This window comes from Sitodiplosis mosellana, unplaced genomic scaffold (assembly GCF_009176505.1).
Source record: "Sitodiplosis mosellana isolate CC-2019 unplaced genomic scaffold, AAFC_SMos_1.0 Smas_scaffold_20, whole genome shotgun sequence".
Taxonomy (NCBI): Eukaryota; Metazoa; Arthropoda; class Insecta; order Diptera; family Cecidomyiidae; genus Sitodiplosis; species Sitodiplosis mosellana.
The window spans coordinates 1,004,519-1,030,679 of NW_022595262.1; the positions used below are offsets into that span (position 1 = coordinate 1,004,519).

At 34.1% G+C, this 26,161-nt stretch overlaps 1 protein-coding gene across 23 annotated transcripts in view; it reads left to right on the top strand.

Moving 5' to 3' along the window:
- LOC129568489 (activating transcription factor 3) overlaps window positions 1-26,161 on the top strand; it is a 63,846-nt gene that overhangs the window by 6,448 nt on the left and 31,237 nt on the right. For 7 of the 23 annotated variants that reach the window (XM_055446464.1, XM_055446451.1, XM_055446459.1 and 4 more), the window contains one exon: window positions 22,452-24,521. The gene's annotated coding sequence lies outside the window, so the exon portion shown is untranslated. Of the gene's footprint in view, window positions 1-2,147; window positions 2,357-7,901; window positions 8,139-11,936; window positions 12,027-22,106; window positions 22,302-22,451; window positions 24,522-26,161 lie in introns of those variants that run through there. The other 16 variants (XM_055446446.1, XM_055446466.1, XM_055446442.1 and 13 more) reach the window with 6 other exon arrangements.

Below are 26,161 nucleotides of genomic sequence, written 5' to 3' on the forward strand. Positions count from 1 at the left end.
GGGTTTTATCACTCCCACTCGATTTATTTCATCAAATAAATAGGGGCCCAGGAACAACCTAGCACCCGTTAACCCACCTTTTTGGTATTAAATGGGTATGTTAGTTCAAAATTCCTTGAAAAATCGAACTTTTGTTCGGAAAGTACCCAAAATAGGCTCCCCAGGTGGATTTTATCATTCCCATTCGATTTATTTCATCAAATTAATAGGGGCCTAGGAACAACCTAGCACCCGCTAACCTACCTTTTTCGTATCAAATCGGTATAATAATTCAAAATTTCTTGCATTTTTTGTTCTTAATTTTGTTAAAAATCGCGCTTTTGTATGAGAGTTTCAAATGACTCCTTCGCTCATTCATGTTGTTCTATGGATTCGAAGGGCTGCCATATACAGTGAGCGTCAAAAGTTTTAGCACAGTTAGTTTTTTTCAGTTTTTATATATATTTATTGTTGTTTTAACGAATTTTTTTTTATGGTTTTATGAAACGATTAGAAATATATAAATTCATAATCTTTTTTTCGAATTTAATTTACCGTTACTGTAGATAAATGACAAAAATCAAAAATCACGCGTTAAAAGTTATGGCACACTTTGGGAAAATTGGTCAAAATCTTGAATATCTCACAATTAATTGTCGGTATTTGGCATTTAAATGAAGATGGTGACTCAAATCAAAGGTCCTGGTACTTTGTTTTGCATTTTAATGATGGCCTTAAGTCATGAAGCTGGCCGGCATGTGGCCAAAATGTGGTTTTTTGTGTTTTTGACCACCCTGTATTTTTAAGGCTGGCCATCTGATTAAAATCAGATGAAATATATACAGTTGGAAACGTTTTTGAACGTAAATACATTTAAAACTCAGGCACAATAAAATCGGCGGCCATTTGGCCGAATTACGGCCTCATGTAAATGGAGCCAAAAATTTTGGCCATTTTGAAATGGCCACCTGAAGCGAATACTTTGCATATGGCCAAAGGTAAAGGTCTTAATAAGTAGGCAATGTTTATAGAAAAAAAATTCCGAGAAGATCTAAATTTGTCCATATGTTTTTTGATTGTTGGCCAATGGTTTCACATGACCGAAATTTGACCAAATGGCCGCCGATTTGATTGTGCTTTAGCACTAAATGCATCTACTTTCAAAGACGTTTCCAATTGTATATGTTTTAATCAGATGGCCGGCCTTAAAATACAGGGTGGTCAAAAACACAAAAAACCACATTTTGGCCATATGCCGGCCAGCTTCATGACTTAAGGCCATCATTAAAATGCAAAACAAAGTACCAGGACCCTTGTTTTGAGTCACCATCTTCATTTAAATGCCAAATACCGACAATTAATTGTGAGATATTTAAGATTTTGACCAATTTTCCCAAAGTGTGCCATAACTTTTGATGCGTGATTTTTGATTTTTGTCATTTATCTACAGTAACGGTAAATTAAATTCGAAAAAAGATTATGAATTTATATATTTCCACTCGTTTCATAAAACCATAAAAGAAATTTCGTTAAGACAACAATAAATATATATAAAAACTGAAAAAAACTAACTGTGCCAAAACTTTTGACGCTCACTGTAAATACAATGTAAAAACAAGACCGCAGATCGTCGCTTCGCTCCGCTCTGCGTCCTTGAAGCTTGCAGAAGCTTGTAAATTCAAGGGGTTTAATTAATTTGATATTTCTCATCAAATTAATATCGTAAGCACTACATGGAATGTAGTTTCAATCGTAGTATATTTTTTGTATGCAAATCATTTTAATATTGTCAAAAAAATTAAATAAATTTATATGATGATATTGTATTCTTCATATGTACATTATTTCACATTGGTAACGAAAAAAGTGTAAATTTTTTTTGAGTTATTTCAAAGGTGAATTACAAGAATATGATTTTATTTCGTTTTTGCAATTAGGCGTAATTGTTTCATTTCAAATAAAAAATATGAATATTGAAATGAATCAATTTACGGTCCAAAAAAATGGCCTAAGGACTCTTAAAATTTTCTTGGGAAAAAAATAACAACTACAGTAGCTTGCATTCCATGTAGTGCTAAAAAGACGCGTTATGATTTTGGTCAAGAAAAATGTGGTTATTCTAAATGGTATTTTGTTCAACTCGTCACATTTTGTTCCAATTTTTTCAGTATTCAGACGACAATAAAGACAATCAGACGTTTTATTTCATTTGAATGCCCAACATCGAGATTTTCGGAATCATAATACAATTTTCCATAAAATACATGAACGTATTGTTGTTTTTTTCTGAAAATTCTTATAAATAGGAATTCCTAGGCAAAATCTGAATAAAAGCTGAACGCTATTAAAACGGTGCGGAAAAGTTCATCTTACGGAGGTAAGACTATTTATTTTTAATTCATTTTGCAAAAAAAAATCATTTACAAATTAAATACCATCAAATGCGCACAACTTCAAAAGACTATAATTAGAGAGATGAATATTCAAATCTTGGTAGATTTGCCGAAATGACTTCGGGTAGGGACTCGTCCCGATATCAAACGAACGGGCAGACATATTTGAAAAAAGACAATTGATTTGAATTCTACAATTTATCTACATTTTTTTGAAAACTTTCTCCATTCGAAAAAACATTTGATTCATGGAAAATTCGTTTTTTGACCAAGATTTGAGTAACCCCATTTTGGAGCGGTTTTTCGATAGCCGATTACTCAAAAAAATTGTTCCTACATAAAAAAAGTAAATACACTACATTAAACTTCATAAAATCTAAAATTGAAATCGCCCTACCCGAAGTCATTTCGGCAAATCTACCAAGATTTGAATATTCATCTAATTAGAGGCATATTCATGTTTCACATGATGTGCTAGGAGGTCAATAAAGCTTCATTGTTACGTAAAGAATAGAATAATAAAGGAAATAACGATACAAAAAATTGTTGGAAATGAAAATTGATAATTATTTTGAGCTTTCTAGCGAAGGCGTCATCTAGTGAGAAATTATTGATTGAGTTAAATACATTTTCTTTATAAATTGATGTGATATTAATTAAATGATGTACTTACCCCCCGTTTGTCTCCAATGTATTAGTTGAATGGTTGAACATAATTTCTACACAATACATTAAATCAAATTTAAATACATACATAAATTAAATCGAAACCGTTATTTTTTTCAATAATTCACGAAGACTTCATGATGAAGTGAAATGAAAAAGAAATGTGAAGCCAAAAGTCAGTTATATTTATTTCAGTTAACAGAAATAAAATTATCATTCTTATCTAATTTTTTAAATAATTGCAGTATGCTCGCTATGTTATGTAAATTGTATATGTTAGGTAAATTAGGCCAATTTCGGTTGGAAGAAAATTTGAATCTAGATTTGAATACATGTTAATTGAAACGTCCCTCAATCTTATCATGAATATTATTTAGCTAAGTTGATGAAAAATATGCACTCAAAAATTTTATTAGTAAATTCTCTACGAATTTCATACGTAGCATGATTATTCGTACATTGTACGCTTGGAAATTTTTGAGTGTGAATCGTTTAATTTCTGAGGCATTTATTGTAAGTAAATAAAAAAATACGTCTTAATTTGTGTGGAACTTCTGAAATCGATTTCATCTTTTTATTTGAGTTCAAGTGAAATAATTTTTTTTGCAGAAATCTGATTTCATAAAATTCTTCATCCAATTAAAATTCACCAAACTAGGGGTACTTTTTCTCGCCACAATTGGATTATTCATTTATTGACATTTAATAACAACAAAAGAGCCACACTCATTTTTTGGTACCTACAAAAATGTCAATTTTACTACTGCTTTTATAATGTGGTGAATTCGTTGCCCAATCGAAAAAAAAACAACTTATCCGGTTTACGTTGATAAATGGACGCTGTTGAGTGCGAATTTGTTGATATCTTGCTATGATTGTAATAATCAGATAAAAGCGTACATTTATTCTGAGCAGTTCAATTCTACAGCATAATATGCCTGATCTTATCAAATGCCAAATGTCGCTCTTGCGTCGCAAATATATTTCATCGAAGTCAGACATATTTTTCTGTATTGAGTTCTCATTTATATTCTCATTCTTATTCTGAGTGTGATTCATGTGTGAGCGAGCATATGTTTTAATCATATGATATCATAGTTGAACGTCATAATATGAGCTCGAGCACACGTTCAAATTTAAATCAATTAATGACGTTAAATTAATGACGCAACGCATATATTACTCGTAAGGATGCCAATCGAATGTTCTTTCTACTGAGTACTGAATGAATCAACCGGATTAAAATTCAAATCTTGAAACTGGTTTCAATATTTAATATATATGTTTTTCGTAAGGTGTGTATTCACGTTTTTCGAATCAATTAGGAACGAGACGATTCTGGACACCAACTGGTTTTAAGCCAAAATCAATATTGTAAACAATGAATGCATTTCCATGGCATGAATAAGACTGACCACGGGCCGTTTGCAATATCAAGATAGAATAGCGAGTGACATCATGCTATTTTATCCACGCGTGAATCAGGTAGACACTTCAGCACATGTCATAATCAATGTGAAGACCACTTTCAAACGAAACGATGTGAAATTCAGAGAATTTGTACAACTAAATTGGCAAATTCACATTGGTGATTGTTATGAAACCGAAGATGAGTAGACATGGAGGCGAGCCTACTGTAATTCAAAGCTGACATATGCGAATGAATCCGTTTATTAATGTGTTGGTAGACAAAATTGAAATAGGCGTATTTTCCGAGCGTACGGTTCAAACAGTCATCAGCTCAATTTGTGCACTACAAAGTTTTTTAAGACACTTGGCGCTTAAATCTGCATCAGTGAGTGGCCTAAGCACATACGCATCGCAGTCAGATATATTATACACATTACTACGACACACACAGCACGTTGAACATGTTTGTGAATATCATTGTCGGTAAATGTAAATCAGTCACTGGTAACTTAAGGCGCCTATTTATTAACACTTCCCTATTGTGTTAGCCAATTTATATATGTATATATATATATTCATTTTCTCAGTATTTCTCGATTGAACAACGTGAAGCGATGCCAAAAATTATTATTTGATTGGTTTTCGGTGATTTTTCATTCTAAACAAATCCGCTTAACAAAATAAGAAAATGCGCAGAAAATTACAACCAGATCCAAACTCAATGTCAGTCCTATTCAATTTTCACTTGGCAATCAATCAATTCGTAATTCGTCTTCTCCGCTTTCGTGAACGCGTCAAATAACACCTAATAGTGTGACTCCTCACTGTGACTTGTGATCGAGAAAATCAAAATGTATGCCAATGAAAATCAAAAGCAGCCATAAGAAAGTCGGAAAATCATCTTGTATCATCGGGCTAAATAGAAACAAATCGATTCCGAATCCTATGACGTTGAAAAATGGCTTTTTCAATGTGCGTTCGCTTCACAACCACCATTAGCATTTGTAACCAATCGAATTATTTTATTTTATTTTAGTGGCAAGTATGACTCTGAGTGAATCGCCTGAAATCCGTTGTGATCATTTTATTATGTTTCTCTAAATTCGGAATGACAAATGATATGGCGCGATAAAATTGGTATTAAATTATTATTTAATACACTTTATTTGGGCGGCAATTTTGTCCATATGAAATTCTTAAACACCACTTTACTGATTAAGCTGCATTTTTTCTGACGTTTTCGACCGATACACTTCGTCATCACATTTTTAAAGTTTTAAAAGTAAACATATTGACGATAATATGACCGGAAAAATGGAAATACTTTCTCAACTTGTTTAGATTAGATTAAAATATGTCACGTTACATGACTCACATATCCATCTGCTTCATTCACATTTGTTTATTTTCTGCCACTCTTCAAATTTTAGCCCCAATTTTTTTATTTTTTTTATTTGGAAAATGTATACAAAGTACATGAACAATATGATTCAGTGACATTTACATTGCATTCGCCTGGAATTAAATCAGAAATTGGAATTTGTTGTACCTTTGATGACTTTTTGATCGACTATGTCGGTTCGACATTTTACAATTCATCTTCAATTTTCAATTAACGTACGATGATCACTTTTGGAATCAATAGCCCATATGAGGATTTGTTTTTCCTCGTGATATAACGCAAGGAAAATTATAAAAATTCATGGCAGTACTCAGTGTTATATAATTGTTTTCTTTAGTTTGTCTGTTTGTGCTACTATCTAAATCTTGATGATTCACCAAACGGAATATTACAAAACAGATTTTAAATAGAAAACCAGAATGAATTTTGAACCGACAGACAAAATAAATATGTGGCTTATGGCGTAGTTAAATAAAAAAAACCAAAAAAAAAAACATATAACGCGTGTTGTTTACAATGATCAAAATGATCAAAGCCCAACGAAATATTATATTGTGAATATAAAGAGTGAAACTGTGACAATTCATTCGAATTCAAATAAATTTGCATTCCGGTTGGTCAAGAGTGAAGCTCAATAAAAAAAAAAAGTGATTTTATCATCATTCTACTAACTATTCAAACACATTTTGGTTTTCACTCTTTAAATTTATCATAAAAGTCTTGATTGGTATTTTATGGTGAACAAAAAACATTAAAATCCACATGATTTATGAACGTAATGGGAATTTAATCAGATTTGATATAATTAGTGAACAAACTTCATCTGCATTTCGATGATGTTTAAATCGTTATTTGACAACGAAAAAAAAATGTTTACACTTCGCAGCAAGCGCCAAGTAAAAAAAATGTCAATGAAGTGTTTTACGCATCGGTTTGCCACCTCCACTTTGTCATAAAACAATACACACATATCGGCTTCGAGCCACTTAAAATAACCAGTGAATGCAGAAAAAGTGCAATTTTCGTATTTATATTGATGTAATTTATGACGAAAAACGCCCGAGCGAATAGGAGCGATCGCAGTGTATGAATCATCTGGGCGATGTTAGCTTGCGGCCGAACGAGAAAGAAAAACGGCGCAAAAAGACAAGCTGATTTCTATTCCATGAATGAAGCCATAGTGCGCTTGTAAAGAAGCGATTTGATATTATTGTGGGTGGCTTGTTGTAAATGTTTGTTTGGGCTACGATTGACAGTTTGCGAGAAAAAAAACGATGAATGAAACTGATTTCGTCGTTCTGTTTTGCGCGTTCTGCAGGAAATGGACTTATCTAGTATTTCAAAACCATTAGACCAAAAACAGCGCCAACGCTGGAGAATCGCAAACCAATCGGAAATTGGAGATTCGCAAACCAAACGATTTTGAGACACAGAAAAGAAACATCGAATTGTGTTTTGATCTCGCACCTCGCATTTTTCCAACACACACAAATAAAAAGTACGACTATTTTAACTGCTCACAGAAGGCTAGTAAGCTGAACTTATCACATTACTCACCTGTGAAACGTGTTATCGCATTTATTTACGTTATGGTTGTTTAATCGATTTGCCTGTAAGTGACTAATCCTCGCCAAGCTTTACTCACGATTGCAATTTACAATGAACGAGAGAGAGAGAGAGAGAGAGAGAGAGAGAGAGAGAGGGAGGGAGAACACTCGAAAAAAAGATTTGACAAATTAAAAATAAGTCATTTATGTCCACTAAAATCCGATAAGACTTTAAGTTGAGACTTGAATAAATCACTGTCTTTTGTAAACACTTTATGAATTAATCAAAATTCAAGGTACTAAGAGAGTGTTTTTTGTTTAACTTTAATTTTATTTCTATATAAACATTAAATTGAATCTCACACACAAATCGTACTGAACAACTGACCAATGCTCGTTCAAGCTGAGACGTGATATGAAAAGTGTCAGCTTGCATGTGCGTTTGTCTCGTTTCAATGTGATTAAGTTGAAATCGTTATGTATTTTTTCCCTTTTTTATTTCAGAAGTTGCGAATTTTTTCGTAAATTGTCTTGAATTTTGTCAAATCCGAGCGAAAAACGGATGAACATGTGCGGTATCGCATGTGTCTCAAACGAACTGTTGCATAATAACTCAATCGGTAAACATTTATTGACATTACCCTCACGTACTGTGTGTATGCTGAAATTAAATTGTACGCGGGAGATAGAGCAGAAGAAGAAGAGAAAAACACACGAGAGAAGTGGCTGAATTACTTAATAGTGAGATGAATGTGATTGTTGTAAATTATGTTGAAAATGTAGACAGAAATGGAAGCAAAAAAGACAGAATAGATGACGCCTCATTTGTTCGGTCCCTGGGAATTTTATGTGGTGTGTGTGTTTGTTGTTATTGTTTTTGCAATGCTTTTCAGCTTACATTGATCATTTTGCTCGAGGCTATTTTTCAGCTTAATTGATTCTTCTTGGTGCTCTATTGTTTACTCAAACCGAAAACATTTATTAAAATCGCACTCTCAGTGCGCGACAGGCGCGATTGCATTGTACCCGACGAAAACAACAATGCCGCATACGGCTCACTGTCTTCGAGTTGCAGTTGAAACAGATGTGCATGCTCTTGACATGCCGCAGACAAAGTCTCGCGTGCTTTTTCAATTAGCCAGAACAGAAAGTAGCGCAAAACCAAAACGATTCTATTCAATGAGAAGAGATAATACCGAATATAACGATCTGTTTGATTTTAACCGCTTGGGCGCAAAAGGGGTAATTACAATATTACACGATCGCACCTGCAAATTCATAGTTTCTGCTGACAGATTAAAACAATTAGTAAAAATTAAGATTAGCCATTTTAATTGCCAGAGATATAGATCTAAAAGAAACACATTCCTTTAGGATTGTGCACATCAAACAAAATTGCTTTTATTTATGAGATAAATATTGTTTACATATTTTCAAAGCTGATGACGAGCATGGAACATATCGAAATATTTTTTTTTCATATATTTATTCTGAATTGTCATTTCAAATCAAATTCACAATAGGAGTTAAAGTAGACGCAACCCCCGGACGATTAAACCAAATTAATTTTATAATTAACCGGTCAAGTATTTTTTTTGGATAATTCAATCAAAAAACTAAACTGTTTACCCTATTACTGAACACAAGTTCTTCTCCGATATTATTGGAGCGGTAAGTGCTGCGCTCGCTCATTGCCAGCCATATAGGTGACTTTAGACTCTAATCCCAGCCTCGAGCACTGTTGACGGCGCGCCCCCACCCCTCCTTTCGGAAGCCAAGGGCCATATATGTAGAGTTATCCATACCGCATATATTAGACTGCTTCAAAAAAAAAGTTGTCCCTCATCTGAAAAGTCTGGCCAGTTTCGAAAAATATACCTCAAAAAATAGGTTTGACGCAAAGAACGCATATGGGCACCATAGAAATTGGTGAAGCAAGGCCCATATCAAAATTTTGATGACAGAGTTTTCGGACCCAAATCATTTTTTCGGCCAATTTTCGGCAAAAACTGATGATGGGGTTTTGTTTGGCTCGTCAATATCTACAACTTTTACCACATCAGCTCTTGAAAAGGCATTCTGGCCAGTTACAGTGTGAAATGACCAGAAAAATGACAATTTTTCGGCATTTTTTACATTTTTCGCTCCACTGGTCATCTGAGCGGTGGACTTTTATTCAGTTTTTGACCTGTGTCGTATAGCCAGAACCTGTACAAAAATTTTGCTACTTGATAGATTGCAATTTGGATGAAATTGGTGTCAATTGATTCAGACATAAATGACAAATTTCTGGCCAAAATGAGCAAATCACGACTACGAGCTTCGATTTGACAGATAAAAGCAAACGATTTCTACTTCTTCTGCCTTTGAACATCTAGTATGATCCCTTAAAAACATTTTAAGTATCAACACGACCAAATCGAGTGATGTTTCCACTTATTTCTAGCCTCATTTTCAATTTCAACTCTAAAAAAATCGACTTTCGACCCAAAAATCCCTAAATATAGGCTTTTTAGGAATGGTGTCTTGGCGCAAAGCTATTTTTTCTCGAAAATGTGGGGAGTCTTCCTAGACAAAAACTCTTAAAATTGGCTTTTTGCGGTACCTCCCGAACAAAAGTTACGTTTTTCATGCATTTTGCTATGGAAATATCAATTTTTGTTCGGGAGGTACCTCTAAAATACACTTTTTGGATGAGTTTCTTAGTGAAAAGTTATTTTTTTCGAGAAATATTGGGAATCCACTCATACAGAAGCTCTTATGAATGATTTTGGGGGTACTTCCCAAACAAAAAATAATTTTTTCATAGCAAAATGCATAAAAAACGTAACTTTTGTTCGGGAGGTACCGCAAAAAGCCATTTTGAACAGTTTTTATCTGGGAAGACTCCCCGAATTTTTGAGAAAAAATAACTTTGCACCGTCCCTGAAAAGCCTATATTTAGGGATTTTTGGACAAAAGTCGATTTTTTTAGAGTTGAAATCGAATGTGAGGCCAGAAATATGTGAAAACATTACTTGATTTGGCCGTGTTAGTACTTAAAATGTTCGTAAGGGATCATACTAGATGTTCAAAGGCAGAAGAGGTAGAAATCGTTTGCTTTTATCCGTCAAATCGAAGCTCGTAGTCGTGATTTGCCCATTTTGGCCAGAAATTTGTCATTTATGTCTGAATCAATTGACACCAAATTTCATCCAAATTGCAATCTATCATGTAGCAAAATTTTTGTACAGGTTCTGGCTATACGACACAGGTCAAAAACTGAATAAAAGTCCACCGCCCAGATGACCAGTGGAGCGAAAAATGTAAAAAATGCCGAAAACTCTGTCATGAAAATTTTGATATGGGGCTTGCTCTAGGGCTTGCTTCACCAATTTCTATGGTGCCCATATGCGTTCTTTGCGTCAAACCTATTTTTTTGAGGTATATTTTTCGAAACTGGCCAGACTTTTCAGATGAGGGACAAATTTTTTTTTGGAGCAGTCTAGCATATATACTAATTTATGTAAATTCGTGGTTTAGCGAACTATAAGCATGGTTACTCGAGAACATAAACAAATTGTTTCCACAAGTGTGCGTCTTGACTGCTCTTCGGTTTGTGTTTATGCTCACATTCAACAATTGTCGAATGCATGTAATTCCATAAATGAATTTGATTTTTTCATTTATTTTTTCTTCTCGTACTTTTATTTAAATTATAAAAGAAGAAAGAACACTAAGAAATTTTTTTTTTCATTTACTTGCAACAAAATCTCGTCATAAATATTTTTTTTTATTATTTCCAATTGTTTTTAATCATTTTCCTTTTTTCTGCAGTATTGTAAAATCTATTTTACATATATGTATATATCACACATAAATCAATGGAATACATAAATAGTGGAATTTTTTTTTCTAATGCCATTGATTTGAATAAAAAAAAATTCTACTCTAGTTGATTTTGAACCTATGAAAAAAAAATGCTAGCCAGAAAAATACATATATGTACATATGTATTCCACTGAACTAACCGTGCACGGCAAATTTAAAATTTAATTTTTTTTCTTGATTCTCAATGACAAAAATTGTACAAAAGATCGATGCGCACGGCAATTTTCAAATATTTTTGAGTACAATTTTCCGAACTAAACGAAATATTTCAAAATTGTCGTGCCAAAGTGGTGTATTAAAAGAGAGTATACAATTTTTCAATGGTTGAGCTATTATTTAAGTTTTGTAAATTTTTTAAAATTTGTACATATGTATTCCACTGAAATACTACATACATATGTATATTTGCATACCACTGAAAAACTAACCGTGCACGGCAAATTTAAAATTTATTTATTAATTTTTTTTTATATTAAACTAGTATTGGTAACAATTTAAAGTATTTTCTACAATATTCAAGTGAAATATTTGAGATAAGTTTGAAATTTTAGTCAATTGTTATCACCAATCATTTTCTTAGGTATTACCTATATTTTATATCCATTTTTAACAACAAATAAGTAGAATTTTGTGTGGTAATTCGTGCACGCTTGTTTAACCTATTGGCAGCTGACACATTCAACAGTCGCCGTCATCGTTTGCCTACTCCGATAGCCGAGAGAAACAATTAACTGATGCTAATAGTGAACGTAATGTCATGTAAGTTCACTGCAAAAGCACATTGTGCATACTCACATTTTTCTTCACCAAACACAAATTCGTATTAAAATCGATTGAATAAATGATTTGTTCCGTGGGTGCGCAGCACGAATCGTATTTGCATTTTAATTGGAAATGCACAACCGTTCATAGGTTTTCTAGTAGCTTCGCCGCGGCGTTCAAAACACATGATATTAAGTCATTCGAACAACTTTTTTTTCATGAATTTCACACCAAAATTACAAACCATGCCGTCGTCCAGTCGCTGCACTGCTGGGGGTCGGTAAGCACAAAAGCAATCAATGCAAATGTAGTCGAAACCGCACTTATTCACAATGTAAACACTAGAAAGACAATTGCTCAGCATGAGATGTCCGCACTTCAAAACATTGCAATTTAATCAAATGATTCGACGACAACATTAGCGCGAGATGAGAATCGACGGGAAAAAAAAGAAGAAAACTTTACTAACCATGTATTTATTGCATTCATTGTGTTGAGAGCGGTGTGATTCAGTACAATGCACTTTTTATTGATTCGGTGTTTTTTATCTCCATTTTCGGATTATAATGTGTGCAAAATAATGACGATTAAGTGGTACGCAAGTTTTGCGGTCAAATGCATTTTATTTGTGACCATTTTCTCATTTCATATGCAAAATAAAAAGAATTACATTGGTAATCCCGAACTTTTCCGTACCGTTGGCCTGCGTTGTCCTGTCCGTTGGTACCTTTGGTTATTTTTTGTGAATTTTCTTGAAATAAAGGCAGTGAAAATAAAAAAATGAAAATAAAGTGAAAAATCGGTCACTTTAACTAAAACTTCGACAATTTTGTATGAGAGGTACCCGTAAACCGATTCTTATTGGCTTTAAACTTTCTGAGGTTTCATTTTTTGGAGAAAAAATAAGATTCTGAAAGTTTCATGTTGATCGCATGTGCAGAAGTTTGGTTTTTGGCCCTCAATTTTTTCCAAGAAAATTTCGACAAAAATTGAGGACAAAAAATCAAACTTCTGCACATGCGATCAACATGAAACTTTCAGAATCTTATTTTTTCCCCGAAAAAAGAAATCTCAGAAAGTTTGAAGCCAATCAGAATCGATTAACGGGTACCTCCCATACAAAATTGTCCAAAAGTCGGTAATTTTAGTCAAAATTTCAAAAATTTTGTATGGGAGGTACCCGTAAATCGATTCCGATTGGTTTCAAACTTTCAGAATCTTATTTTTCTCCCAACAAATGAAATTCCAGAAAGTTTGAAGCCAATCGGAGTCGATTTACAGGTACCTCCCATACAAAAGTGTCAATTTTTTGAGGTTTTTCTTAGGGCAAGTACCCCAGGGTCAAATCGAAAATGGCTCATCTTCGAACTTAAACTAAGTTTTTCGAATACAACACTTTTGGCATTTCCAGATTTTGATTATTTCAATAATTTTTTGAGTTATCGTGTTAACAAACACCAACGACAACGACGATGACGACGACAACGACGACGACGGCACACGAACGGAAAAGTGTCTCAAAAAGTGTTTTTCTACGCGTTTCATGAGTTTTTATGATGATCTAAGCTAATTTTGCGAAAAAAGTTTTCGGGACCAATTTCTAAACTTTCCCTTGACACGATGTGTACGGAAAAGTAAAAAAATGATTTGAAATTCAAACAAACAATAACGATCTCCTTTTACTGTACTGGACCGTAATTTCGTCCAATTTTTCAATTATCATTTTCCCATTGAATTGATTTGCATTTGGAAAGACACCGAACAACTTTGTCTTTGAAATGTTGAATTTGAAAATAAAGTGATTTAAAACATAAAAGTCAGGCCAAGCGATAGCCGAAGCGTGTTCTTATCATTTGCATGCAATTGAATTGGTTTCGTATTTATCATGCATTTCAAGCGAATTATAACATTGATTAACAACAGCACACAATGTGTATAAAGTACAAGAACTTGGACTGTGTGCGCGATTGGAAAATACGATGGAAAAAATATTGTTATTTTTTCATATTGAGTCTATTGGACAACTCATGAAAAATTGACTCACGTTCTATTGTTTTTCGTTATATCATCTTCAAAATTTAAAAAACGTTTTTTTCCTTTATTTTGTGGATCTTTGTTTTTGAAATACATTGAAAAATAAAAACGTATAATAAATTATTTTCAATAGATGTTGCTGGTCATAATGTATCTTTAAGATTTAAATGAATTTATGGTTGAAATTAGTAACAAAATACGACGATATATATATGGGCGCAAGCATGAGAGTTAAAATAGGAGAAATAGGCAAATTAGATTCATTTTGGCTTGTCCGGAAGAGTTAAAGCTGGCTATTAAGAAAAATCCATTTTGTAAACATTGCGATACCATTTGAGAAGTGACTAGTTAAATACTTGCGTTGTGTCCTCAAAATATACGTTTGATCTAGCGTTGAAAAGAAGTTTGCGGATGAAACGACGACGGAAATGGACTTAACCAAACTAATCGGTTATTTCATACAAAATTTCATGCATATTATATGTGAAAATCCACTGAAAGCATATTTTATTGATGATTTGATGTCTTTCATAACTGAGTGTTTATCGATTTTAAGTGGAATTAACATGTTAGTGGTACTTAAAAAGAATTTAAGCCTCGATTACAGCGTGTGCGATACCAGTTTGCTATCGGAATGTCGGAAACATTTACCTGATATCAAAATATCAATCAAACCAATCAGGTCGTTATTTTTCCTATAATCTTATCAAGGTTTTTGTTGTTAAAATCTGCCACGGAAGAAACAACGAAAACTTTTCTAACCTTTCGTTTATTGGACATTTTTACCTTATAAAAATTGTTGAATTCACTTTGAATCGTAATAATTTTTCATAGCTGCAAAGCATGTATATTATAGATTCTAAAAATCAACGATGTTAAATAGCATTGTTCTTGGACTTATTCATCCATTGAAATTCCATGGAAAATAAATCGCTTTCAAAGAAAATAAAAATAAATAATAGTCATTTTATGTGCTGTTTTGTTTTTAAGTGATTTGGAAGTTTGTCATAGTTGAAATGTGATGAGTCAGTAGAGCTGCAGCACCACGAGTCAATATGATTGTTTGTAAATCCTGTTTCAATCGAGATAATTAATCACTCGAATACTAATCGCACAACCACAATCTTGCGAATATCATTGGCTTTGTTCAATCTAAGAATCATAAAGTGTCGAATCGACAGTGTCGATTCTAATTTCAGTTGTGTGATGCATAACTGATGATGTGTTCATTAATTGCTGGGTGTCAATACCAAAGGTGTTCATTAAAAATGTGCGCTTTCAATTCAAATGGGTCACGCCAATGGCGTTGGTGTTTAAAGAAAAAACATTTATATGGAACACCTTCGAAGTTGCGGCCAGCCGTTTCGTTGAGAAGAGAACAAAGCCCGTAATTTCACGCTCAAACTTCACTATAACACTGTTTTCAACAACGCAATACAATTCTTCTTTACATCTTCAGTTTTGTCCATTTGACAAGAATAAATGTACAAGTTGAACTATTTTTTGCGTCGTTTCTTTTTCTCCCCTTTGGTTATTTTTTTAACGCAGTCTTGTACAACACGCATATACCATATTTCTTTGTTTGAGCACGTGGTTGCAAGAAGATACAAGCGTTGAAATCGAAAGTGAACATCTTCAATTCGAACTGAATCGCCCCTCAATGCTACGCATAAATATATTTCGGCATTTCTTCGCTTGAATTAGGGGGAACGAAGTAAGTTCTTTGTGCAATATATACACAACACATTAATGTATTCGAATTCTATGTTTGACTATGAACTGCCTCGCTAATATGCTCGCTGCTATGAAATTGATGCGCAGTTGGTTGTTGCATGACTGAGTGCCATTCATTTAATTCACTGTCACTGGATGAACGCCATATATTTTTTTTCCTCGACTCAATGCAAATGTAACCTTTGCCTACGATTCGCTGGAGTGACTTTTCGTGGCATTGATATATTCAAATAAAAAATACCATCCGCAAGTACGAGAATAAATTGGGTCAATGGGCTGAATTTCTGTTTCGTTTCAATATTGTTTTTGTTTGGCGGAATCGTTTTCATTCAATACTTGTGAAGAGGAACTAATTTTTTCAGAAAAATGAAACAATTTCATAACTATTTTAATTTGACCCACAAAAAATGTGTCTCAAATCAAGGGATTTATTAATTTTCACTGAAAAATTGTTCAGTACTAAGCCTTGGCATGCCACGTGTTGCACATATTTAACGTACAATGTGTGTGGTTCGGCTTTGCAACGTCTTCGTCTTTGCGGACGTCACAACGTAAATAACAACTCTCTCTTCGCATGTGTTTTTTTTCTGTTTTCATTCTGTCGTTCAGGATGAAAATTCATAATTCATGTCGACTTATTCAAGTTTTGTGAACTATGGCCAGGTTTATTAATAAATGAACGGAAAACCGTTTCGTTGAGTGGATTTTGCTTTCGGTTTTTCGGTTGATAAATATGTCCGCTCGTGAACACAATTTTCCGCCTATTTTCACCACTTACATCTACGTGCTAGTTGGCACACAAAGAAGCGCGAAAATATTTTGTTTTTGTTTAGGCTATTTTATTATTCATAAATTAACGAGAGTAAGCGATGAAATTTTTATGATTATCATTGACAATCAACTCGATATTATATTTTAATTAGTGATTTGATTGGACATTTTAGTTGGGTTTGCATTCAAAATCCACACAAATATCTAATCAATTCCAATTTTCGTACCGTAAATCCGTTCGATGAATTTATTTCAACCAATAAATTATGAAGAACAAAATAAGTGTCTGGCCACCAAAAATCCACTTGATTTATTTCGATTTCGAAAAGATTGAGATATATTTTCAAATAAAAATTCCTGCCTCAGATTGAAGATAATTTATTAATTCAAGACAAAAATGACAGCACTCAGAACGTTTCCACAGTGTTGATTAGCAAAGATTTTCATGAAGAAAAAAAAAACGTAAATAATCAAAGATAAAAGAGCGCGGGAAGTTTTCAACACAAACAAAATGGATCATTCAACGAAGTGCTACGCTTTAATTATTGCGCTGTTTGCAAAATGAGCTCTGTTTTGCTTAATTTTTACTTTCAAACAAAAATGGATGGCGATAACGTCAACAGAAAGAGAAAAAAAATTTAGAAGTTCAGCACTGAAATTTGCAATTTCTTTGATAACTCACATGTTTTGTGTGTTTTTGTTATAGGGTCTCAACTTGAGACAACTCAAGAGATAATGTGTAAATTTTGATGTTCAACATTGCTATAAGGGGCTTGCAAACTATCAGCGAATGACAAATCACTTGTAATAAACAAAAATCGGGGGCATTTTGATGTCATTTTGCTATCATTTTGAATATTTTTTTTTTTTCCCATTCAGGCCGTCTATTCCTATAAACGCGATAGCGGTGTGTTTAATCTCAAGCTGTGTATTTGTATGTTATTCATCTTGGGTCGTCGCTTTCTTCAACTGAACCATCAACTTTTTTTGCATTTAACTCAACTTGGTTTTTTGGATCGAACCTTGACGCAGTAAGCGGTTAATGTCTGGTTCATGGCTTTTACCAAACTCAAATGCCACCAACTCAAGATTCCTTTTTTTCGTATAATTCTACTTCACATAATGATTTATTTCAAATGTCACGCATATTTTCTTGCCTCCTCGAAATCGAACATATTAATTTCAACAGCGGACGTGATTAGAGTTCGAACACCAGCTGCTCTGCCATTTCATTGGCTCGAAAATGACAGAAAGACGGAAGACGAAAAAAAAATTGATACTTTTTAGATAACATACGAAAATGTGCTTGCAAGAATTTGTAGTGTAATTCTATGTCAATTTGATAAACATAATCAAATTCTGCTAGATTAATTGGTTTTGAACAAACTCTTCTTGACGTAGGAAACAAAAACACGCAGACAAACTGGCGAGTGTGCCAAGAATGCTAGAAAAAAATTGATAAGAAAAGCAACAGCCGCTCAGGTTTAGCTTGACGACAACAAAACCAGGAAGAAGAATCGTACACATAGGCGTAAATCATTCAGTTTCGAAACCAAAGAAAATGTATGAGAATTTTTTTCTTCGCTTTGAGGAAAAAGTATCCGAAAAATGAGAAGAAAAATAAGAATGGAAAGATAATATTCACATCGAGGGATTCAAGGTCGTTAAATCGTTTGTTGTGCGCGTCGGTTTAAAGTGGAAATTCAGAATGCGCATAATAAGATTGTTATTGTTGGAAGCGAAAATATTCAAAAATACAACACTTTTACGTCTAATAAAAAGAAATGGCCGTTTTTCGGCGATTAGATAAATATAAATGGGCAGCCATTTCTTGGAATTCAAGTTTTAAATGTGTGTGGCCATTAGTCCACATTCTAAAACGAATTAGTTACGCTTAGTGAATGAAGCGCGTTGTATCAAAGAGGACTGAAACAAAAATATCCACCCAAAGACTTTTTTTTTTTCAATCATTCCACTCCTTCAATCATTTTTGATAGCTTTATTTGCTTCCATAAAGAAAAAATTTATAAAACTCGATATGAGCACCATTTTCAGGATTGAACACACTTGCCGAAAATGCATACAATAATTTTAACAAATAACAATAACTTCGAATAGAACTTTGATAAGAGTTCTGAATGTTCTATCAAGCCACCAAAAAGAGAATGTGAATATGGTTTGTTTAATGTATTGTAGAATGACGTGGTAGACATATATATTAATTCTTTTTTTAAATGCTTATAACCTCCTCGACGGCTCTCGCCAAAATAGCGACAGTTAGATCTATTGAAAAAATCTCAAAAAAAAATTGTCAATACTTTACGTATTTGCGACTGAAGGTCAATAAGCGGACGAGGAATCATGCTGCTATGATACACGTTCGTAATTAATAATATTTAATGTCTCAGTTGCCGAATTATAGTCTAGAAATTGTATATTCTTTAGTTTCGACCTGCTTTCATATCAATTCAAATGAAGCGTGTGGTGTCTACACTCTACAGACTAATACGTCTGATTTATGGTGAACAGTTGAACAAATCATGCAATAATACCGTAAAATATTCGTTGATTTATTTATGATATATGTCATCCAATAAATTATCTTCATTCAACGCAAAGACCCAGTTCGCGAGTTTCAACAATCATTATGGCTTTCCAGAATAAAACAAGATGCCTTACATTCGTAAGGTTAACTTTTCTACACTCCCAAATATATAATTTCCAATTAAATTCAATTCTCCATGCATTGAAATTAGGGAAGCATCATATTTTATTCAGACCTTAATATCAGAGCGATTTCAATACTCTGTTTTTCATACATTGTGACATAACAGAATTCTTACCGTGTTTTTGCGTACAGCGTTTAATGTACCACGCCCCTACCTTACATACCATGATTAACGCTAGAATTCGCGATTTTCGGCGTTTAAAAATCGAAAAAAACTGCTTTTTAATAGATCAAAAAATCTGGGGTGAAAGCTTACAGCTTTCAGCGTACATACACAGACATACCCACAGACATACCCTACGACCCTAAAATAACACTAGATTTTTTGATTTTCGGCGTTCAAAAATCGAAAAAAAACTGATTTTTAGTGGGTCAAAAAATCTGGGGCGATCCCAATACTTTTCTTACACGACATGGTCGTGTGGAAAAGTAATATAATCTTGACAACCAAATTGTGTGCGGATTTTGTGCGAATCTCTTTGGACCCATAAAATGACTATTATCGAAACAGAAAAAGAGACGTAACGAAGAAAGATCTGTGTCTAATGCGAGATTGGTTTTACTTTTCCGTACACACCGTGTCAAGGGAAAGTATAGGAATTGGTCCCGAAAACTTTTTTCGCAAAATTGATTTAGATCATCATAAAAACTCATGAAACGCGTAGAAAACCACTTTTTGAGACACTTTTCCGTTCGTTTGTCGTCTTCGATGTCGTCGTTGTCGTCGTTGGTGTTGGTGTTTGTTAACACGATAACTCAAAAAATAATTAAGATAATCAAAATCTGGAAATGCCAAAAGTTTTGTATCCGAAAAACTTAGTTTAAGTTCGAAGATGAGCCTTTTTCGATTTGACCCTGGGGTACTTACCCTAAGAAAAACCTCAAAATATTGACTCTTTTGTATGGGAGGTACCTGTAAATCGACTCCGATTGGCTTTAAACTTTCTGGGATTTTTTGGGAGAAAAATAAGATTCTGAAAGTTTGAAACCAATCGGAATCGATTTACGGGTACCTCCCATACAAAATTTTTGAAATTTTGACTAAAATTACCGACTTTTGGACAATTTTGTATGGGAGGTACCCGTTAATCGATTCTGATTGGCTTCAAACTTTCTGAGATTTCTTTTTTCGGGGAAAAAATAAGATTCTGAAAGTTTCATGTTGATCGCATGTGCAGAAGTTTGATTTTTTGTCCTCAATTTTTGTCGAAATTTTCTTGGAAAAAATTGAGGGCCAAAAACCAAACTTCTGCACATGCGATCAACATGAAACTTTCAGAATCTTATTTTTTCTCCAAAAAATGAAACCTCAGAAAGTTTAAAGCCAATAAGAATCTGTTTACGGGTACCTCTCATACAAAATTGTCGAAGTTTTAGTTAAAGTGACCGATTTTTCACTTTATTTTCATTTTTTTATTTTCACTGTCTTTATTTCAAGAAAATTCACAAAAAATAACCAAAAGCACCTACGGACAACGCAATGTAATTCTTTTCATTTTCTATTTGCTTTGATTTGTTTTGCACTACAGCGAATATGGAACGGTTTTAAATGCGAATTCTGCGAAACCATCACATAAAATTTGAATACTCCAAAAAAAAGAATTGGAAGTGATCCATTGGGTGGAATGATTCCCAATAAGCTACAGCGGCCAGCATTCAGAGGCGTAGCAAATTTTATGCAAATTTTTCTTTCGAATGGGCCACTTCTCACTTTGGAATGAAAATCAAGAGAAAGAAAAAACACCATTTACATATCGATGGCTGAGTCGAACGTGCTTAACGATTTTTAAAGCTCATTGTCGCTCGAATCCATTCTATTCTTTCAGCTTGAATGAAGCAAACATGTTTGTCTTTAATCAAAACTTTACTGTGTGCACAGCATATTATGGTTTTGAAATAAAGAGAAAATTCGAATTTCTAATAATTGCTAATTTTGTGAGTCACAAATTGACCTTCTTTGCACACCTTTCCCCCATGATTTTGAGATTGTTTAGTTTTATTTCTGAAAAACTCTCTGGTATGCATTCGGAAGAGGAGCAAATAACTAAAAAAGGAGGTGATAAATAATACTTAAATGTTGTTCTAGATATCGAAATTGAATTAGAGTCATCAAATTTGACCAAATCCTCCTTTTGAGATAGTCGTAAAAGAAGCGGATGGCTCTATGATATATTCAATTGATCATCCTAAATACTGAGTGGATACCAAAAAAAAACAATAGGAAGAAATGAATTGATTAATGCTAATATGACAAATCAGTAATAATATGATGGAACGTGCTTCGTTCGAAGAAGAGCGGCAACGGTGGATTATAGTTGGCGAATATTTCCAAAATGAATTAGCTAAACATTTGTCTCAATTTGTAAACAATTCTACAGAAAGGTACGATCATAAAGGAGACCTTCTTCGAATAAAAAAGACACTAATATGTGTGTGTGGTTTGTATACGTTACACATACAACATACTACGGCTTCGTGTACCATAAGTTTTCGGAATTTTTGCACTATTACTATGATTCTAAAACATTTCAAACTAAAAAAGACTAAACTTCCTTCTAAGCCATAAATCGAATTTAAAAGTTTGAAAAACGTCAATATTATTTGCCAAAAATTAATTTAAAATGCCGAGATAATCAATCAGATAATGATCAGTCAATAGAATCGGTTGCGCTTGAATGTAGTTCAAGTATTGCACCGGTGTGACAAGACAGACGAAGCCGCTTGCCGGACGCAATGTGGAATTGGAAACGGTGTGCGAGGAAACGCGCGCGTAAATTGCTCTTTAATGCCTACACAGAAAGTAGCAATTTAATTCAAAACTGACCGCTGCCATGTGTGTTAGCGAGCACACACACTGTGCGCATTGTATCAAATGATTTGGCGTCGCGAGAGTCGACAGCTACAGAATGAAAAGATTAAAACAAAAGTGGCGAGAGTGAAAAAAAAAGTTGAACATTTAACGAGCACCGGATCCATTGATCAACACACGAAACATCGACTCTATAGTAAGCAACTAGTGTGCGATTTTCTAGCGAGCACGAAAAAAAATATGTGTACCCGAAACTAGAACCAAAAGTCATTTGGACATTATACATATTAAGATCAACAGCCACATGCTAATATACGTTCTTCTGTTTCTCTGTTTTCTTTCGTAGCGATTTCGCGTGTACCATCCAATGGACTGGCGGCGATATGACGCGATCAGTAGCCAATCATTGACGCGAATTCGATGAGAACATTTCTATTTTTAAACGACGTAAATAAAAGCAGCAAGCAAAACATTGCTCGATGGGCTCGCTTGCAGGCACACACCGCATCGCGATTCGCGCAGCGAGATTTATTCACACAGCGCGGAACGGAACGGAATGACGGCGCGGCAGTAACGACACCATGAACACGCGCTACATGTTCAACAGTCATTTGTTTACGTTGCTTGTGTGGTTGTGTGTACGTCAGTCACAATAGCTGCAAAAATCGACGGTAAAGTCGCTTCGAATGCTCACATTTCAGTTTAGTATAGAATTGCACACTGAACGTTGCGCACAAACCAACGACCCACTATTCAGGCCACACACACATGTTGTTTATTTGCTATAATTCTGTTCGTTACTTTTGTTTTCATTTGTAGAAAAAAAAATTAATACCCAATATTTATCAAGTGTGTGTCAGTACATTCGTTTAACTAGAGTTTTTTTTCATCAAACTAAAAAAAAACGGTCAAACCAAATCAACGGAATATTTCAATGATTATGACGGTTTTCCAACGATCAAAATCAAATATTTACACGAGAAGAAAGTTATTCGATTGAAAAAACAGTCTTAAACAAGAAACAATGCCATTTTAAGTGTCTAACGAACAGTTTGAAGAAAAGTGAAAATAAACGCAAGTTTCAATTGTCTAAATTGTGGCATAGAAAATAGATACATTACGAATTGCTTGTGAAACGGAACTGGAGAGTGCATACGAGCCCAGTGCACGTGGTATAAGTTCAAAACCGAACGAAAAAAAGGACGAAAAGTGCGACTGTGTGCGTACATGCGTGTGTACGAAAGAATTGTGACGCCGCCGGTTCTTGAGCGCAGCAAATAAGTATTTTAATGTATGTTCAGTCGTTGTTCAATTGAGTGTGGTGCTGTTGCCATCAAGCAAAAGCATTTTTATGTAAACAAACAGAGCCGAGGAGAGGGAACAAATCAAACAATTTTACCAGTGTCGAAGACGGCTGTTAGTATGAAAACGGATAATAATCCGTAAGAGAGAGAGAGAGAGAGAGAGTTCTGAGAGTTAGCAACCAGTAGTTCATCCGTTCTGTGTGGAAGATATATGTACATTCAACGTATATATTGATTTTCGCATGTTGTAAACATTTTAGCTAGTGGATGTTGAGTGAAAATCCGTTATTTGGCTCCCCTCCAAATTAAATGCGTTCAGTTTATTTGGGGCGACAAATTCACATTGTTTGCGCCACAAGATGCAAAATTGCCATTAATCCATATCCAATCCGTACCCCAAAAACAGTGATGGAACAAGAATAAACTGATGGAAAAGAGAAATTCATGCGTATATATCATATAAAAGGGAAAATAAACCATAGACAAAATCAACGAGAGAATATATCTTCAACGAAGAAATAAACTAATTTCCGGCGAAACGTTCATGGACTGAATTGAATCAAATGCAAATCAATCGTCATCGTCGGCGTCAGTGAAGAAAATATAAAAGCAATTATTGCTACGTGCGATTTTATGTTCCGTTTCCTTTCCATTTCATTTTGCTTGAATGCCATAAACGCAAAGTTTTTTTTTTGGCTAGAATCGTTATACATCGTGAGTTATAGAGAACTTGAATTGTTCGTTCGCACTTATTGCCGCAATTTATTTCATCGCGCATACATACACACACATACATTTATTATCGCTTCGATTCCGACCATGTGCGGGAGTTTTAATAGACTTTTATCACTTTATTTTACTTCGTATAAAAACTTTGTTCGGTGACTTTCTTCATTTCAATCAAATCGACATAGTTCTATCATACTTCGATAGTTTTTAGTTTACTGCAATTATTCGCTGAAAAATAAAACACTTATCCAATCCAATAAAAAGCAACTCAAGGACCAACATCAGCATTATTCAAAATTCAGCGCAGAAAAGTTTTGTTTTCTTCCGTTCAACTCCTCGTGATTTACAACCAATAAGTCAACAGGTGTCTTAGGAATCGAAAAGTAAGTACCATGCATATTTATACAAGAAGAGAAAGAACCAAAAAAAATGTAATTTTAAAAAAAATCTGAAATTCCATTGAAATGGGTTAAATACATTGAAATGATCATAACAATAAATTTGTTGCGGTGGTCGTGACTTAAGAAAAAGAAAGAAAGGGAGAATCGGTTGTAATAATGATTAGACATTGATTAACTCACACTATTCATTATTCAAAGTGCTCACAGAACTCATTATGTGCAGTCACAAGTCAACATTTTTGATGACGTAAAAGTTTTACGGACACTGTTTTTTTCGTTAACTAGCGAGATAATCGCAAAACAATTTCCGTGCGATTCATTAATTTTCCTTTCATTGTGACCCCAACCATTAAACGAATTCGCACGATGCAACATTGTCGCACCTTCGGAATGTGATTAGTTGACGGCTTTTTTTATTTTTATTTCAATCAACTATATATGGGAAAAGAATGAACTTAGCCTTTGTATTCCTATTTCGTTGCGGTTTACTTATGAAAGCCAACCTATCTTATCGCATGAAAATGGTAATTCTGATCGTAAATAGCAAACAAATGTTCAAAGTTGCCGATAAATTGGCTTATCGCAAAATTCTACTAGACCATTTCCAAGAAAGAAAGAGAAAGAAAAACCAAACTAACCTTTTTCCTCCACTAAAACCAACTTTAATAACCATTCATTTTGGGTGAAAATGTGTGCAATAGAAGTGGTATAATTTTTCTACAATCCTAAAATAGACTCTTGAATGTGTCAACCCTTTGGCGTGAAAAAGAAAATATACACATGTAGATGAAAGTAGAAAAAAAAGCGTTTCTACTTGCGAAAATCGCATGCGCTCAGTAATAAAATTTTTGTAGCCACCCATAGAATCACATGATCGCAGCCGTTCAACAATCAGCTGTTTTATGTGAGCTAGTGTTCCAGTTTAACAGGCGGTTTTTTTCTCTCTCCATTTTTTATTTCCTTTAACTATTTTTTTCAATGCTTGAAAATATAATTTGCATGTATTGCTATTTGGCATTCCATTTCAATGGATAGAGGAAAAAAAGACTGCGTCGCAAGCTAACAAAAAACGAAATAGTTCCCCATGGTTAGTTCTGATGTGTTCCATTTGTGGGTTGTATACGATTTCCATCGTCATTTTGCGCTGTGTCGCGGGTTCTCATGTCGATTTTTTTGTCAGCTTCAAGCCATTTTGTTTGTTTTTATTGCCGTCAATTCGGCTCATATGCAGACACGAAACGAATTCTTTTCAATTCCAGCACTAGCAAAAAAAACATCTAATTCATGATGGGAAAAGGATCTAATCTTCTTACACCCAGTTACTGAACCCAGTTTATTTTCTGTTTCTCACCATGAAACCCGATGTTACAAACGCAAATCTGCCAAACCGTCGTTATATTTTTTTGTATTTGAGCAAATAATAACCGAACAATCGCAAAAGTGCGAATATTTTCAATGTGCAAACATTTATTTTAGATTTTATGGCAATCGTGTTTCATTTTTTCGTGTTATTTAGAGTTTTTTTGGTTTGGTGTTTGTATATTTTTTTTGTGCGAAATTACTGCTGCTCCGCTGTTCTAGCACACATGCGAGCGCTGCTCAATTTTATTACTGACCTATGT